Below are 19032 nucleotides of genomic sequence, written 5' to 3'. Positions count from 1 at the left end.
GTAACTAAGAATTGTTCTTTCAATTTATTTCTGAATCTTCCGAAAATCAAACTCGACCACACCTGCGGGTCATAATACATATTACAAAGCTGCTCGAGATCTTGAGTTACTGAATGGGGCGTTAATTCTTAAAACGACAAGTCGGATCGTTACATGATACAATCTATTCACACGTACATTGTGAAATGATGGGTAACAACCATCAAAATAAGTTATATATCGCGTAATTAATAAGTTCACTACTTTTTCTTACTCACTACTGCTTTCACGAACAGTATTATGCAAGCACAAATTAAAGAGTCTTATTTGATACAAATAAATTATACTAGTATCTAACTTTAATTATAGGGATGGATTGGGAGTCAATGGATTTGGAACTGTGATATGCTCAAAAAGTACTTTGGAGATGCTATTTTTAATATCGGCGTTTGAAATTCCATGCCCATCTCCATGCAGATATATGCACTGTGCCGTTCGTGCAGTATTCTTTGCAACTTCAACAAATGTTCCAGAAAATAGCAAGTTGTCTCTCTGAGCTTTGTTCATCATTTCCCATGTCTCCTTTATCAAATATTGTATGTGTTCTCTTGCCTCTTCTTCCGAAACACCCTTTTCGTTTATGTAACACTGAATTGACTTTGGAACGTCCCCCCTTTCCAATTCATACTGAAATAAATATAGGAAAAGAAAAATTATATGAGACATCGAGAATTTGTAACGTCTACTAATTATTTTTGAAGGCCATATATTTCATACTATTTTGATCCGAAAGAAAAATAAGGGGTTATTTTTCTGGAGGGATTTGAAACCTTAAATTCATTGCCCCTTGTTACTATAGACCCAAACAAATTTGAATTTGAAATGCAAACTCATCGCAATTCGTTCATTTCTTATTTTGAATATATATCTCATTATGAAAGTTTTTAAAACGCTATAACATTTATAAATTTTGAAATATCTTTCTTTAGTCACATATATCTCCATATATTCTATTGGACCATAAAGTAGATTAGAATGAGGAGCCAAATAAATTTCATGTGAAATAAAAGGTATAAAAGCATACCGATGATGTCCCTAAATCATCAGCGAAGCGAACAATTGTTGAAGACCAGCGAATTATGTCTGGGTACTTGCTTAGTGATTCCAATTCCTCTTTGGTAATTGTGTTGGTAACTATGAAGAATGCAGTGGATTAATATCATAGGAATTGAAATTGAGATCCATGCGTTATCCATGTATTCTTGCAGAGTTGGCTTATGTCCATTATAGTACCATCTTGCTTCTTGTAAGTAAGCTTTGCACAAATCTGTCCACTAATTAATTAACGTGCATGTGTTTCAAATAGCAGATTAGATATTTAGGAAATTAATAAAATAGGCATGTTTAATCTCTGGGACAAAAAATATATTCTAATAACAACCATATGAATTCTTACTGATTTTGTAAGGTAGGGTAGGACATTGATACCCTTCTCTTTAAGAACTTAATACGCCATTTCATTGATTGTGTTGAACAGCGCAAGGTACGTTACTTTCATGTATTCTGGAAGTTGCTCCATTGCTTTTAGCTCCCATCTGAATGTATTAATTATTACCAGAAAAATATATTTTTACATTCTAACCGAACGTGAATAAAGGGGTCAATTAATTATTAGAGCAAGTACATCGTTTCAAGACCCAACTTAGCTAGTCTACAAATATTTGAACGTACGTGAAAAGAAGAAGCTAATTAAAAAAAATCTTGAAAATGTTAGTCTCTTAATCATTATCTTGAGACAAACAATAAAAGTTGAGTAACGCATGCACTACTAGAAATTCGCTAAAAACCGACCAAAAATACCGACCAACGTTGGTCGGTTATGAAAAATTACCGACCAAAACGCGACCTTTACGGTGTGGACGGTATTTTGATGGTCGGAACGGCTTACCGACCAAAGTTGGTCGGAAATTACCGACCAGCTTTGGTCGGTATATTAAAACAACCATCTGACAAATTTAATTACTTACCGACCAACTTTGGTCCGAAACGTATTTTATTAATTTAATTTTACCGACCAAAGTTAGTCGGATTATCTTTTTTTATTAATTATTAAAATTAAAAAAAAACGACCAACTTTGGTCGGTAATTGAAAATATATATTTTTTAAAACTAATTAAAATTAAACATTACCGACCAACTATGGTCGGTAATCTCAACAATGCAAGCAAAATACCGACCAAAGTTGGACGGTAGTCTTGAATTCTGGGAATTCAACGTTCATTAACCGACCAACTTTGGTCGGTATTTTGGAATAATTTTTTTTATTTATTAAAAACCGACCAACGTTGGTCGGTTTTTCTGGGATTAATTTTGACATAAAATGCCTGTTTTGGCAGCTAAACCACTTGCCAGCATACCAATACAACAACACAACAACAACAACAACAACAACAACAACAACAACAACAACAACAACAAAAACACAACAACAAAAACACAACAACAACACAACAACAACAACAACAAAAACAAAAACACAACAACAACAACAACAACAACAACAACAACAACAACAACAACAACAACAACAACAACAACAACAACAACAACAACAACAACAACAACAACAACAACAACAACAACAACACAACAACAATAACAACAACAATAACAACAACAACAACACAACAACAACAACCAAAACATTCAATAAATACTTTAAAACTAACAAATTAAAGTTCAATTGAACATAAAAATCCAAAACCAAGTTAAAACTAATTACAACTAGTTCAAAACTAGTTCTATTTGTCTAGTTCAAAGTATATAAAAGTCAAGGGGTGTTTTGTACAACATCATCATCACCGTCTGATGAACTTTCATCTACAAGACGATATAGAGAACGGTCTTGTGGAAGACGGGAAGCACGATCACGGGGAGGACGGGAGGAACGATCACGAGCAGGGCGGGAGGAACGATCACGTGGAGGTCGACCCTCTGGAGATGACTCACGAGATCGGGGCAACGGAAAAGCTCCACTAGATAGGAGAGTTCTGATCTGAGCTTGCATGCCAAGGAATTGAGCATCTCTAAACCTTTCTCTTTCCTTGGACGCTTCTAGCTCTGCTGTGAGCTTTGTCACTGTCTCCCGCATAGCGGAGAGGCTCTCCCTATTAAGTTGCTCGCCATGCGAGGAAGTCCCTATTCCTCGCATTCCACACTTATAGCGATGGAAGTTTTTAGTAGGAAGCCCGTATACCTTCCCCCATTTTGGACCGCCAACAGACTCCAACCATATTCTTTCAGCATCCTCGTCCGAAGGTTGGGTTGGCTCACCCGATTCACCAGCTGGATGACTACGGATGAATTCCTCCACGTTACTTTGGTAGCGATCCTATATTATTTTAAATTAAATCAGTATTTCAAGTTGTTTATAAAAGTAAATTATAATACTTAAATAAAATTGAAAGCTTACATATGCAGTCGAGGCTCGGTCCTCGACCCACCTATCTTGATCCCCCTCTTTCTTCTTCTTCACAATATGTGTCTCCTTGAATAGCTCATTGGACGCCCATATTTCTTTTCCTGAAAACAAATTAATTTAGTTAATAAACAGAATAGATATACTTAGAAAAGTAAAATAATTTAAGCAATTACGTACCAATCTTCTTTTTATTGTCCCTAGGTTGATCGCACCTCCAGTGTGCAAGGAGCCTCCCTTCTCGAATGCACGAGCTTTCTTTCCTTTTTCGCTCCTCTCTAAGAACTCTGCGGTAAGCCATTGCCTTTGCAAATCATTCCACAAATTCTCAAGTAACCAGCCAGGCCTCTTGTTCTTCTTTCTAGCATCCGAGAAAGCATCTGCCAATCTCTTGCGAGCTTTATGATGAAAATTTGTAGCCACTTCCGCGCTATAGCGGTCTTCCCATACACACTTGCTCTGTATTTCAAAAGTTAAATATTAGATGGAAACATCATAAGTATAAATTATTAAACTGTTTAAAAGAACATTTATACCTTAAATTGATTGAAAATTTGCTCCTTTAGTGAGAATGGGCAATCAGTCCAAGTCGCATAAGGGCCATCATAAAGCTTTCTGATGGCATTGGTGATTATCCTCGTAGTTTTATTACCCGGCCTGAACCTGCAATTTAACAACAAAAACACATTAATATCTTAGTAAAAATGTTACAAATCAATAGACGCAAAAATAATGAATAACACTTACCCATCACCCTCAGGGACTATGATGATCCTGCCATATCGATCATAATGCACTACCTCGTCATCACCATCCGAAGCATGTGTATCTGATGCATGTGAAGACGGTGTAGGCGGGTCAGAGCTAATGCCTCCACCCTACCTACAGGCTTAGTTTTTATTACAACCCACCAATCGGACTTATTCCGCCGCAATGGATAATGAGCATAATACACTTGCCTAACGTTATGTGCAATTATGAAAGGATCATAGCGATCATACCCCCTCGTATGATTAACCTCAATTATGTTGTATTGGTTGTGTACTCTTGTACCTCTTGTTGGATTTGGGTCAAACCACTTGCATCTAAAGAGTATCAATTTCTTATATGGCCAACCTGTATATTCTAGTTGTAATATTTCTTTGACCACACCATAATAATCAATATCTCCAACTTGATTGCCATCACCACCTAGAACCCACACCCCGCTGTTGTTGCTATTTTTATTTTTAGAGCAATCCTCTGTATGAAACTTATAACCATTCACTACGTACTTAGACATTGTTGTGACCTGAAGCCCAGGTCCCCAAGATATATCTTTCAAAAATTGATTTACACCATTATTTGGATTATTTACCTACATAGAGTTAAAAAAAGTCATAAGTTAGCACAACTTATGAATCAATTTTTATACATTCACTACATATGTATATATATATATATATATATATATATATATATATATATATATATATATATATATATATATATATATATATATATATATATATATACACACACTTACAAATTGTTTGAACCACGTATCAAATCTCGTATATACAGCATCATAGCCAAATTGACACACGAAGTGACTGTGACATATCAAATATTTTAAGTAGTTACATCAATATGTAGTCACAGTAAATTTTACATTTTGATAACTAATAAATCAATACTTACTTGAGAAATGGTACAACTTCGGGACAATTTAGCAACACATGAAGTGTAGCTGACTTGTACTCCATATCACTCAAACTTCTCTTTCTAACATCCTTAGAACATCGGCCTGGTTGATTGAATATGGACATTGGTGGACATAATGGATCATTCACACATTCGACTGTGTGCCTATTGGGCCTATTCCTAGAACATGGCACGTTACTCTCAAAATAATAAGAACAAAAATGTGCAGTTTCCTTTGCAAGATAGGCTTCGCATATAGATCCTTCAATCTTATTCCTCTGCTTAACAAATTATTTGCATTTGCCAATTGTCCTACATAATCTCATGTTAGCCAATAACATTCAAATAAAATAGAATAGTACATCAAACTTATAATATTACCTCTCAAAGGGATACATCCATCTGCATTGAACATGCCCTCCAAGTCAGTGCCTCGTATACAAGGTGTATTGGAAGGTGTTCTATCACATCAAAGAAACCACATGGGAATATTTTTTCCATCTTACTAGAAATTACAGGGATGTTCTGGTCCATCCGAAGTAGGTTTTCTTCCCTTAATGTGGTAGAACACAAGTCTTTGAAAAACAAACTAATCTCTGTGATGGGTTTCCAGATTCTTTCAGGCAAACCACAAAATGCAATAGGCACTAAGGTCTCCATGAAAACATGGCAGTCATGACTTTTCAAATGGCTCAACTTCCCTACCTCCATATCTACTTTTTTCCAAGATTCGACGCATAACCCTCAGGCATCTTTAATTTCGTAACCCAATCACAAATTTGTCGTCTTTCCTCCAAAGTGAATGTGTAACTTGCTTTGGGCTTGAACACCTTACCATTGTTTGCTGTCTGCAAGTATAATTCAGGCCGCCTGCAATATTCTTGTAAGTCCATTCTAGCCTTCGGGTTATCTTTTGTCTTACCTTTAACATCCATCACTGTGTTGAACAAATTATCAAAATAATTCTTCTCAATATGCATGACATCAAGGTTGTGTCGGAGAAGATTATCCTTCCAATAAGGCAACTCCCAAAATATACTCTGTTTCGTCCAATTATGATTAATACCATATCCGGGGAATCTATAAGGTGGAGCCTCAATAACTTTACTGAAGTTCTGGACCCTCTCCCAAATTTCCTCACCTAAAAGTATCGGAGGTGGAGAATCATATTCCACTTTATTCTTTTTGAATGCATTTTTCATCCTTCTAAACTCATGATCATCAGGAAAGAATTGACGGTGACAATCAAACCATGATTGCTTTCGGCCATGTTTCAAAGTGAACGCTTTACTATTTTCCATGCAGTAAGGACAAGCTAGCTTCCCAGCAGTCATCCACCCAGACAACATTCCATACGCAGGAAAATCATTAATAGTCCACATTAAATTAGCACGCATATTAAAATTCTGCTTGGTTGATATGTCATATGTTTCAACACCAGCATACCACAATTGTTTTAGCTCATCAATCAAAGGTTGCAAATATACATCAATCAAACTTTTCGGATTACGTGGACCGGGGATAATACAATTTAAGAATATATATGGACTAGTCATACACAACTCAGGTGGTAGATTATAAGGTGTAAGAAAGACAGGCCAACATGAATATGGTGTCGCAGATATAGAAAAAGACGTGAATCCATCGGCACACAGACCTAACCGAATGTTCCAATAGCAAAATCTGGATATGTCCTATCAAAGTGCTTCCAAGCTTCTCCATCTGAAGGATGACACATAACACCAGGTGGTCTTCTATTTTCAAAATGCCATCTCATATGAGGAGCAGAACTCATCGACGCATATAACCTCTTTAACCTAGGTATAAGAGGTAAATAATGCATTGCCTTGACAGCGACCATATTCCCGCTGGAAAGCCTCTTGAAACGAGGCTTTTCGCAAAATTTACAACTGTCTAAAGTTGCATCATCTTTATAATATAACATGCAACCATCTTCACAACAATCAATTCTCATTGACGAAAGTCCTAACTTAGAAACCAATCTCTTCGCCTTATAGAAATCACCAGGTAAGTTGATATTAGGGTCAACTAGTTCACTCATAAGGTCAATGAAATAGTCCATGGCTGCTTGAGAAATATTCCAATTAGATTTGATACTTAGTAATCTAACTGCAACAGACAGCTCAGAGTGCGGACTTCCTTCACGTAGTGGACGACTAGCTTCCTCTAACTGTTCATAAAAACGTTTTGTGTCATCATTAGAAGTTTGTTCAACATTTTCATTGCGCTCACCCCCAAAAGCATCCGCAATCATATCCTGAATTCTAGAATCAAGATTTGTATTCTCCACCGATCTACTACTTTCACCAACAACCATATTATGAAATATCCCACGGCTACCATCGATCTCTCCATGATTAGTCCACACAAAGTAATTCTCTATAAACCCCTTCCTATAAAGATGAAGCTTAACTTCCTCCGATTTTTTAAACTTCATACAATCGCACCTGACACAAGGGCACCTAATTACTCCTTCGCTTTGGTATGGTGGAAGTGACATTGCATGTCTAATAAAGTCATCAACCCCTTCTACAAAATCCTCCCGCAATCCCCGCCGATTAGGATAATTTCTATTGTACATCCAAGTACGATGTTCCATCTATACAAATAAAACAAGAACAAATTAATTTATTCTACATTTATAAATTAATTATATCCTTTTTAGTTAATTTAAGATAATTATGTTTTCCTAATTACATCAATTTATATCCTAAAAGTTTAATTCATATCCAAAAGGTCCAATTCATATCTTAAAAGTTCAATTCATATCCTAAAAGTTTAATTCACAAGAACAAATCCTAAAAACTAAAATTTCAATTCATATCCTATGAGTTTAAACATAAACTAACTAAACTAAAGAAATTCAACCCATACCCTAAAAGTTCGATTCACAACAACAAATTAATTTATTCTACAATTATAAATTAATTAACAAAACTAATTAGTTAATAAAACTAATTAAAACAAGACCTAAACCCTAATCCTCAATAAAATGCAATGTTCAAATAATTGAAACACTAATCAATTGAAACTAATTCATAACTAATTAACAAAACCTAGAAATAATAAATAAAAGGGTTGTAATAATTCAAACCTAGAATTTTTAGGAGATGGAGAAGGAGAGGGGCGGCAGTGACAGTGGTAGCGGTGACGGCGACGGCGAGGGGGAGGGCTGGATGCGAGGGGGAGGGTTGGGAGAAGGAGAGAGGGGAAGAGGGAAGAGGGAATTGAAGAGGAAAATATTTCAGAGAAATGGGGGTTTCCCCCATTTTCACTTCTCTGATTTTAGAAATACCGACCAAAGTTGGTCGGTAATTTTGGTCGGTACATTAAGTGCTGACCGTTTGACCAAAAACCGACCAACTTTGGTCGGATTTTTTTTAAAAAAAATTTAAATTCTTTTTTTTGTATTTTTTTTCTTAAAATATTATAAATTATAAAAAAAAATATTATAAACTACAAGAATTTATTTTATTTAACTATGCAATTATTATAAATAATTATAAACTATAAGCATAATCTTTATAAATAATTATATGAACTATTTAATTTTAATAAATTATAATAGCATTTATCTAAGTAAATTTTCTAAGTTATAATTAAGTATGTGAGTAATTTCTCACACACACACATACACTATATTGTAATTGATGCTAATAACTTCTTTTTTCATTCGTTCATCACTAATAATGCATGACATAGATTAATCGATATATAGGTCGAGACGTTTTGATGAATCATCGATTAATATTCATCAATACATCTAAGTAAGTTATAAGTCGATGAATCAATTTACAAATAGATATATTTGATGATAAAGTATATATACTAATTAGTATCTTCCCAAGTCTATCCCTAAAAGAACCCGACCCTGTGGTCCTAGCGCTTCATGTTCTTATATATATATATATATATATATATATATATATATATATATATATATATACACACACACACACACATACAAACACACTTCATTGTAATACTTTAACTATATATATATAGCTTGTTATAGTATATGTTAGTGTGTATATATATAGCTTGTTAAAGTTTGACCATGTTTGACCTATTAATTTAACTCGTTTACTTAATACTAATAGCTTCTTTCGTTTATTTAATTTGTGATCCATATATATATATATATATATATATATATATATATATGTCACAGATGTTTAGTATTAATTCTTTTATTTTTCATTCATTCATCACTAATAATACATGGCATAGCTAGATTAATCGATATAAGTCGAGACGTTTTATTTTTACTATTAGTCGATATAGGTCAAACGTTTTATTTTTAATATTCATCGATGCATCTAATTAAGTAAGTTATAAGTCGATGAATCAATTTACAAATAGCATGTTATATATAGTATATGTTAGTGTATTAATTATTTGTATTACAAAAGTGTTAGCGAATTACATTTATATTATTTAGATAGTAAATATAAAAGTAATTCGAAAGTTTGATCAATAATGTTGACGTAATAACCGACCAACTTTGGTCGGTTATTTTGCAGAAAATAACAATTACCGACCAAAGTTGGTCGGTAAATGCTTCCCCTACATTAACCGACCAACGTTGGTCGGTAATTTTAAATATAAATTCTTAAATATTATAAAATATTTTAAATAATAAAATAATTATTAAAATTTAAAAAATTGGATCCAGATTACCGACCAACGTTGGTCGGTAATCCAAAATTTTCTTGTCTGACCAGCTTGGTCAATTCATTGACCAATTTACCGACCAATGTTGGTCGGTATTTAGTTTTAAAAAATATAAATATTTTTTTCCCCAGTTTCCGTCCAACCCGGACGGTTTTTGGTCGCATTTTTTGACCGACCAATGTTGGTCGGAAATTGTTGGTCGGTTTTTAGCAGATTTTTAGTAGTGATGGTTTGTGTTAACTGTAAAGCAAAGATAAATGAAGTTAGAGATGTAGTTGCTCTCATAAAATTACCTTTCTACAGCATTAGTAAAGAGTTGTAACTCTTGATAAGTCCCATAAATATCATCAATGGTTGTAACAAAAGCATTGATCTTAGTGAGCATTATTCGGCAGTGTCCTTGTTGAGGCTCAAATACTTTCCCTGTTGTCCAAAAGAAACATTCCGCCAATCTGTCTCTTGAAAATGGCAACTTCTCTGCTAGGCATGTGTTCTTCCACCACCTTTAAATATAATTAATTACTCATCAATGCTACATGAGAAATTATCAAAAACATGTTCTAAATAATTAAGTAGAAATACTTCTTTAGTTTCTCCTAATTATTTAATCTTCAGATATTTGTTAAACCTATGTATTAATGATATATATATATATATGGAGAGAGATGTCGTCACACCTTGATACATCTCTTAAATCTTCTTGATGTGTTGCTTGAACAATGTTGAAGTCCAACTTGGCAAGCTCGAGCAAAAGAGGATTAGCGTTTGGCATTTTCTCATAAACGTTAATGTACCATCTTGTCTCTAATCTAAACATCATCCAATGCGAAGGAAGTTCCAATGCATGGCGGACTAAAGTTGCTGTTACATTCTCCTCACTGTGTTCATAATTTTCAAGATAATTCTTAACTCCAACTTTGTGACTCTTGTGGCGAGTTTCAAAGTATTTTCTGTTACTGTAGAGAAAAACGAAGGTTCGTACAATTGCAACAATCTTTTTGTGTCTTTATCATGAGTTTCTTTGAAATTATCATCCATCTTGTAACTGTTCAATATATCTAAACAAGAGAAAAAAATCTAAATATATGTGCAGATCTTTCATGGAATAAAACCTATAATATGAAAATATATATTCACATAATATTTTGTCATAGAGACCGATTATTGGTAATCATAGATGCTATATATCTATAAAGATGATTATTAATTATATACAGAGAGATAATTCTACTGCAATAAAAATGGTTATTGTTGGTAATAATTGGTAAAATACTGTTTTAGTAAGAGATAGAATATAATATAAAAATTTGGTGCCAAAAAGATTTTGATTTTATATTAAAATATTATTATATAGAGATTGTTATATAAAGGTGACTGTATATTCTTTTCAAAACATTGATAACTCTATCGGTCATGATTTAGTTCTTCTTTTCTTACATTGGTAACTCTTAAATTGTGTAACTAATACTATAATAACTTAATTTTGGGTAATTATACGAAACACCTTTATAGTATGATTTTGTTTCGGATACACTCCCTATATTTTATGAAATACTTACACCCTTTATACTATGAAAATCCTACACTTGCACCTCTTATGAAGTATAATCTTTTACTAAGTATATTTAAATATAATTACTTAAAGACAAATTAAACTTGTAAATAAAAGGTTCTTATATATTGATTTTTTTAAAGTTTGAGAAAAAGAATTAATATTTATGTTAAAAAATCTTATTAATGCCTTTTATGTATTTGGAAAAATATTATCTTTCGGAACTCTTAAATATATATAATGATGTTATTCATATTTTCTAAAAAATATTAAACCTCTTATTAATGAAAATTCTATAAAGATGAAAATTCAACTAACTAAGAAAATTTGAAAGATAATTTTGAAGCGGAAGAATAAATAAATAAACTAAAATTAAAATAAGAAATATAATGATAAAATATAATAATTAAATGAAAATACAAATAACTACATGTTTAAAGTGCATGAAAGTTATTACTAATTTTTCATATATCTTATTAAGTAATTATGGTATTTTCTTATTAATGAGTTTCGAAAGATACATATTTCAAAAAAAAACTTGTTCTCTTTTTTAATCAAAGACGTGATCAAAACATTTCAACAAAATACGTTCATCTTCTTTTTAAAATTTCATTAAAATAGATAAGCAAAAACTTTTTATTTAAAATTTGATTTACTTTTAACAATTATATTGTAACATACTCAATTATGAATATACCTCATTGGGGGTGTAAGCGTAGGCTTTTTATAGTATAAGGCGGTAAGTATTTGCTTTTAAAGGGGTCTATCTAGAATTGAATCATATAATAGGGGGGTGCTTAGTGCAATTAAAGCTAGCCATTAATAGGATCACATGTATGTATGTGTATGTCGCATTGCCAACATTCCAACGTATACAAGGTCGACTTCCCCCAAATGTTTCATCTTTTTATAAAATAGCACAAAATTTGAGACTATTGAATATAAGAGCATAAAAGAGGACCCCAAAACATTCACCGATGAACAGTACGTAATACCTTGAGAAATATCAAAACCATGTTCTCTCAAGAGTTTAAATTTAAAAGCCGTAGCGTATAATAATGAATATTCTCCCGCGATTATGTTTCTGCCCTCCTTCTGTAATATATCACTACTAGAAATTCGGTAAAAACCGACTAACGTTGGTCGGTAATGACAAAAAATCGACCAAAATGCGATCATTTATATTTTGGCGGTATTTTTCACTACTAGAAATCGGGTGATTTCCGTCCAAGGCTTTCCAACCGAAATCGGTCGGAAAAAAACCGACCGAAATTGGTCGGAAATAAGAGTATTTGGTCGCAAAAGTCAAAGAAAATTTTCTGACAGCAAAAAAATAAAAATTCCGACCGATTTCGGTTGGAAATTGGTCAAATATTTGGTCATACTTGTATATACTGTACAAAAATAATTATTTATTAAAACTTTTCTAAATTTTCGACCGAAATCGGTCGGAAATTGGTCAAATATTTGGTCATACTTGTATATAATGTACAAAAATAATTATATATTAAAAAAATTCAGAATTTTCGACCGATTTCGGTCGAAAAGTTTGAACTTTTTGTTTCCCGCCCAAGACAAAAATTATATATATTTAATTAACCAACCGAAATTTATAATTTAATATTTCCGACTGAATTCGGTCGGAAAAACGCTTTTATACAAATTAAAATATAAATTTAATAATATTTGTGTGTGTAAATAATAAAGAGCTTTTAAATAAATAATATTTAATACTTATTTGATATATATATAACTTATAATAAATAATAAGTAGTTAATTAATTATTAAATATTAACTAAACATTTCCGACCGATTTCGGTCGGAAATGGCATGGTCAAACGGTCAAATGTCACTTAATATTTTCGACCGATTTCGGTCGGAAATTATATACTATACACTTAGTATATATATTATACTATACTATATATACAACAACAACAACAACCCAGTGAAATCCCACTAGTGAGGTCTGGGAGGGTAGTGTGTACGCAGACCTTTCCCTACCCCGAAGAGGTAAAGAGGTTATTTCCGAAAGATCCTCGGCCCAAGAGAACAAAAAGACAAAATAAGACAATATCAATATCACCACAGAAATCATAGGAAAAATAGGAACAACATGAAATCTAGAAGAAAGATGCAAAGCAAAAACGAAAAAAGCAAAAACAAAAACGATAGCTAGTAAATAGGTCTGACACTGAAACGCAGAATAGTAAGACACGACATTGCCTCGAGCTAGCTTAGACAAAAACCCTACCAGACTAGTCTCACAACGGTACAAAATAAGACAAGACTCAACTACTTCCTAAACTACAACTCTAATACTATACTATATATACTATACTATATATACATCTTATACTATACTATATATATAGAGAGAGAGAGACATCTTAATATAGCTAATATATATATATATATATATATATATATATATATATATATATATATATATACACACACACATACACACACACATCTTAATATAGCTAATGTTATATCGAATATAGCTTATATACTATACACATCTTAATATAGCTAATGTTATATCGAATATAGCTTATATACTATACACATCTTAATATAGCTAATGTTATATCGAATATAGCTTATATACTATACACTTAGTATATATATTATACTATACTATATATTTGTGTGTGTAAATAATAAAGAGCTTTTATATATATATATATACATATATATATATATATATACTACATTATACTATATATATATATATATATATATTATATATATATATATATACACATCTTAATATAGCTAATGTTATATCGAATATAGCTTATATACTATACACATCTTAATATAGCTAATGTTATATCGAATATAGCTTATATACTATACACTTAGTATATATATTATACTATACTATATATTTGTGTGTGTAAATAATAAAGAGCTTTTATATATATATATATATATATATATACACATCTTAATATAGCTAATGTTATATCGAATATAGCTTATATACTATACACATCTTAATATAGCTAATGTTATATCGAATATAGCTTATATACTATACACTTAGTATATATATTATACTATACTATATATTTGTGTGTGTAAATAATATTGAGCTTTTTTAAATAAATAATATTTAATACTTATTTGATATATATAACTTATAATAAATAATAAGTAGTTAACTAATTATTAAATATTAACTAAACATTTCCGACCGATTTCGGTCGAAAATGGCATGGTCAAACGGTCAAATGTCACTTAATATTTCTGACCGAATTTTCGATCGTTTTCGGTCGGAAATTTCCAATTTAGATCTGCCAGGGACGGGCTTCTTCCCCATTTTTTCATTTTCTCTATCTCTCTTCCATTTCTCATCATCTCCTTTCTAGTTGCATTTCCACCCAAAATCAACTCTTGTCTCCCTCCTCACCCAAAATCAAAGCCCCCCATCGTCTCCCTCCCCTCCCCCGCCATTGTTCGGCCGCCGGCTGCCACCACTGCTTCCTCCGCCACCACCACCCACTGCTTTTAGCACCCAAAATCAAACCCCCTCTCTTCTCTTTCAAGGTTAGTTATCTACATTTTTTAATTTAAGTAATTTTAATTCTTCTATTGTATAAACTAGAGTTTAGTTAATGATTAATTAGATTTAGGGTTTACCCCTATTGATTATGTTTATGATAGCATTATCTATGTTAGAAGATTATTATTATTTTAGGGATATATATGAACTTTTAAATTAATAAGCACTCAAATTATTTAAATTAATTATATTGTAACTAAAGTTTATTATGTAACTTAATTCTATAAATTAATTTGAACTATGATTAATATAATTTATTCGTTCTTTATGTAGATGGAATATCGTAGTTGGATGTATAATAGGAATTATCCTAATCATCGGTTTTTAAGGAAGTAATTTATAGAAGGGGTTAAGGAATTTATTACGCATGCAATGTCACTTGAACCGTTTCGGATTGGAGGGTTGATTAGGTGTCCTTATGTGAAGTGCAAGTGTTTGCAATTTTTTGGATCGGAGGATGTTAAGGCTCATCTTTATAAAAAAGGATTTATGGATAATTATTTTGTGTGGACTAGTCATGGAGAGATTGATGGTAGTGATGGTGTATTTCATAATGTAGTTGTTGGTGAAAGTAGTAGGTCGGTGGGGAATAACGTTCAACATCCTAGATACCATGAAATGGTTGCGGATGCTTTTGGGATGCACTTCGATTTTGAAACCCATGAAAGTGTTGAACAACCTCCTAACGAAGAGGTAAAATATTTTTATGAACAGTTAGAGGCCGTTAGTCATCCACTAAGGGAAGGGAATAACTACTCTTGTTTATTTAATATAATTGCTATGTTGCAGGTTCATTCCTAATCATTATGTTACAAAGATAATCACTGATATTCTTGGCGGGTTGTATAATGCACCCCATCCGACTTGGAGTGACTTTCCAGAGGATCTCGTGCAACAAATGTTTAACCAATTTAAGGTTTTAATATAATTCTTATCTATTTAAGCATTATATTAACAATATTTTAATCTAACGCTACATACTTTATTTGCACACTAAGTGTGTCTGGGAGGACCGGTATAACCGTGAAATTTGTGCAAATTGGGAGTACAAATGTCGTAAGAGACTCTCTACTCCTTCTGCTCTGCTCGAAAGGTTAACAAGAAGCCTTCATGGGTTCTACCGAATATATGGGAGGATCTGCAGAGATATTGGGCCACCGAGAAATTCGAGAAGCAGAGTGAACTGGAAAAGAAGGCCCGAGCATCTGAGAAGGGTGGCTCCTTGCATTGTCTGGGTTCAAGGAGCATAGGGAATACGAGAAGACAACTGGTAATTCCTTAAAATATTTCGGTCTATTTTTATCGAACTATATTTATATATGTTAATTTTGTTAACACGTTTTATTATATTTGTAGGAAAAAAAAATATGGGATGAAGATGAGTCATGATGAGTTCTTCATGGAGACTCACATCCGGAAGAAGAAGGCACCGACAAATCCAAATAGATGGGTTGAGGACCGGGCGGAGACTACACATGTAAGTTTCATAACTACTATAAATATTTATAATATTATATAGACAGAAGATCGAGGCGATTGATAGGTCGACTATATCATCTATGGAATAGAAGATCGCAAAGATGACAGTAGAGCTTGAAGAGACCAAGGCTAGAGAAAAAAAGAGAGATGAACAATTTGGTACCCTTCAAGTTCAGCTAGAAAGGAGGGACGAACAATTTAATCTCCTTCAAGGTCAACTGGCCAATCTTCTTGCTAGTGGTGCTTTCCCCATTCCCCGATCTCGTGAGCCTTCCCTATGTGCCGACGATGAAGGTTCTAGGAGTGAAGATGGAGATGATGCTAGATAAAAAACTCATTGAATGATGTGTATTGCTAAACAAAGTATTGAACTTGTCAATATTTAGTTGAGACTAGTTTTGAATGATGATTATATTGTTATTTTGTTATTGAACATTTTAGTAGTTCTTGTTGTGGTTGTTATTAGTTGTTGTTGTTGTTAGATAATGGTTGTTAGTGTAGTTAATAGTTTTTGTTAGTTAATTATTGTTGTTGTTGTTGTTAGTATATTCATTGTTGTTGATTAATTATGGTTGAATGGCAGCAATGTAATGCTGCCATTATAGGATGGATATTGGTTGTAATTGGCAGGTGGTGTAGCTCAAAAATAGGCATTTTTGCCCAGTTTTTACCCAGATTTCCGACCGAATTCGGTCGGAAATTGCAAATAAATTCTCCAGTTTATTGAAATTTCCTACAATTTACAACTAATTATTTAATTAAATAAAATTATTATTATTTTAAATTTCCGATCGAATTCTGTCGGAAAATGAAAATGAAAAATAATAATAATAATAATAATAGTTTCCGACCGATTTCGGTCGGAAATTTGAAAATTAAAAAAAAAAATTAATTATTTCCGACTGATTTCGGTCGGAAATTAAAGTTTGACAGTCAGTCAACGCTTTGATGTTTCCGACCGATTTCGGTCGGTACACGTTTGCGACCATTATTTTTCCAACCAATTAAAATTGGTCGGAATTCGGTCGGAAATTATCAATTTCCGACAAAAAACCGACCAAAACGCGACCATTTACGTGTGGACGGTATTTTTGTGGTCGGAAAGGAATACCGACCAAAGTTGGTCGGAAATTACCGACCAACTTTGGTCGGTCAATTAAATTCAAAAAAAAAATATTGCAAAAAAAACCGACCAAAGTTGGTCGGTATTTTAATTATGTAATAAAAAGATTCACCATCTGGGAATCGAACCGGGATATGTACTGTGGCAGGATACTAATCTACCACTAGACCATTGGTACATTTTGTTTTAAGACTTTCTTTTATTTGATTTATACTCTTTAATTGTATTTTCGCACGAAAATAACCGACCAAAATTGGTCGGTTTTATTAAAAAGTAAAATTACCGACCAAAGTTGGTCGGTTTTTTTAAATGACCCGCCAAATTAACCGACCAATTTTAGTCGGTTTTTTTAATATTAATTTTTATTTATTTTAATTGAAAAACCGACCAAAGTTGGTCGGTTTCTTGAAACATAAATTTCGCGGGACTCAAAAATAGTTTCCCGCATTTTTGCGCCAAAGAAAATCGACCAAAGTTGGTCGGTTTCGTAAATCGGTTTTTGCCGAATTTATAGTAGCGTATGTTTTTGGTGTATGCTTCTCAAAATTTGAAAGATTTCTTCCTTGAAGTGGTAACTCAGTCCAAGTCTTTGTAAGTTGTCAATCAGCTCCAGCTTGTCTAATTCTTCTTCATCAACATCGTCCATCATCTTCAACTTCTTCCGCATTTCCTCCTTCAATTCATTTAATCGCTTCGTATAGTTCTCTCCCTACGTACGCAAATTTTTTAAGAAAAAACATTAACTTTCAAATAAAATGATCATTTGATAAAATATTCACGTGATTATGATCCGTGCAAATATACTACACAGAGATATTAGTATATATTATATTTGAGTAACAAGAATGACTTATAATAACAGGTTGTACCACATAATCATTGTTAATGGATTGGATTTATTCGAAAGGCCAGGTAGGAGGTTTGTAATTCCCAGAACGCCTATGGGTATTCATATTTGTTGGAATAGAGCTGTGACTCAATGGTGGTTCAGCTTTTGGACTAGTGGAATTAGCTTTAGACATGCTGCAGGCTTTGGCTTTTGATACAAGTGATGCCTTTCTACCACTGAAAAATGGAAGAGAAGGAGTTGCAGGTCTTATGGAGGTGGCCATAAATAGCATTCAAATTTGATCAAATTTTATGAGTGGAAAGATTTTTTTAATATGGTAATTGGATCCCCAAGCATTTGACATATATATATATATATTGTGAGCATGTGATTTTTGCCCGACTAAAATATTCCTATAGAAATTCACAAATAGACTTTTCTTAATTGTTTTTAGTTTTATAGAATTTGTAGGAATTTTGGTTAAAAGTTGCTTGCATTTAGTTGCATATTTAACATGCTAAAATCATAAGAAAAATACCAAAATATCTAAAGTATTTCGTGCATAACATTTTAGGTCTAGTTGCATTTAGGATTTAATTGCATGATTTAATTGCATTATTAAACGAAAATCACAAAAAA

The 19032-nt window shown here is 32.6% G+C and overlaps 1 pseudogene; it reads right to left on the bottom strand.

Moving 5' to 3' along the window:
- Positions 1-342: 342 nt before the first annotated feature.
- LOC107821543 ((-)-camphene/tricyclene synthase, chloroplastic-like) lies at positions 343-18629 on the bottom strand (annotated as a pseudogene).
- Positions 18630-19032: the final 403 nt, after the last annotated feature.

This window comes from Nicotiana tabacum, chromosome 22 (assembly GCF_000715075.1).
Source record: "Nicotiana tabacum cultivar K326 chromosome 22, ASM71507v2, whole genome shotgun sequence".
Lineage (NCBI taxonomy): Eukaryota > Viridiplantae > Streptophyta > Magnoliopsida > Solanales > Solanaceae > Nicotiana > Nicotiana tabacum.
This window is presented reverse-complemented; position numbering and strand designations above follow the sequence as displayed.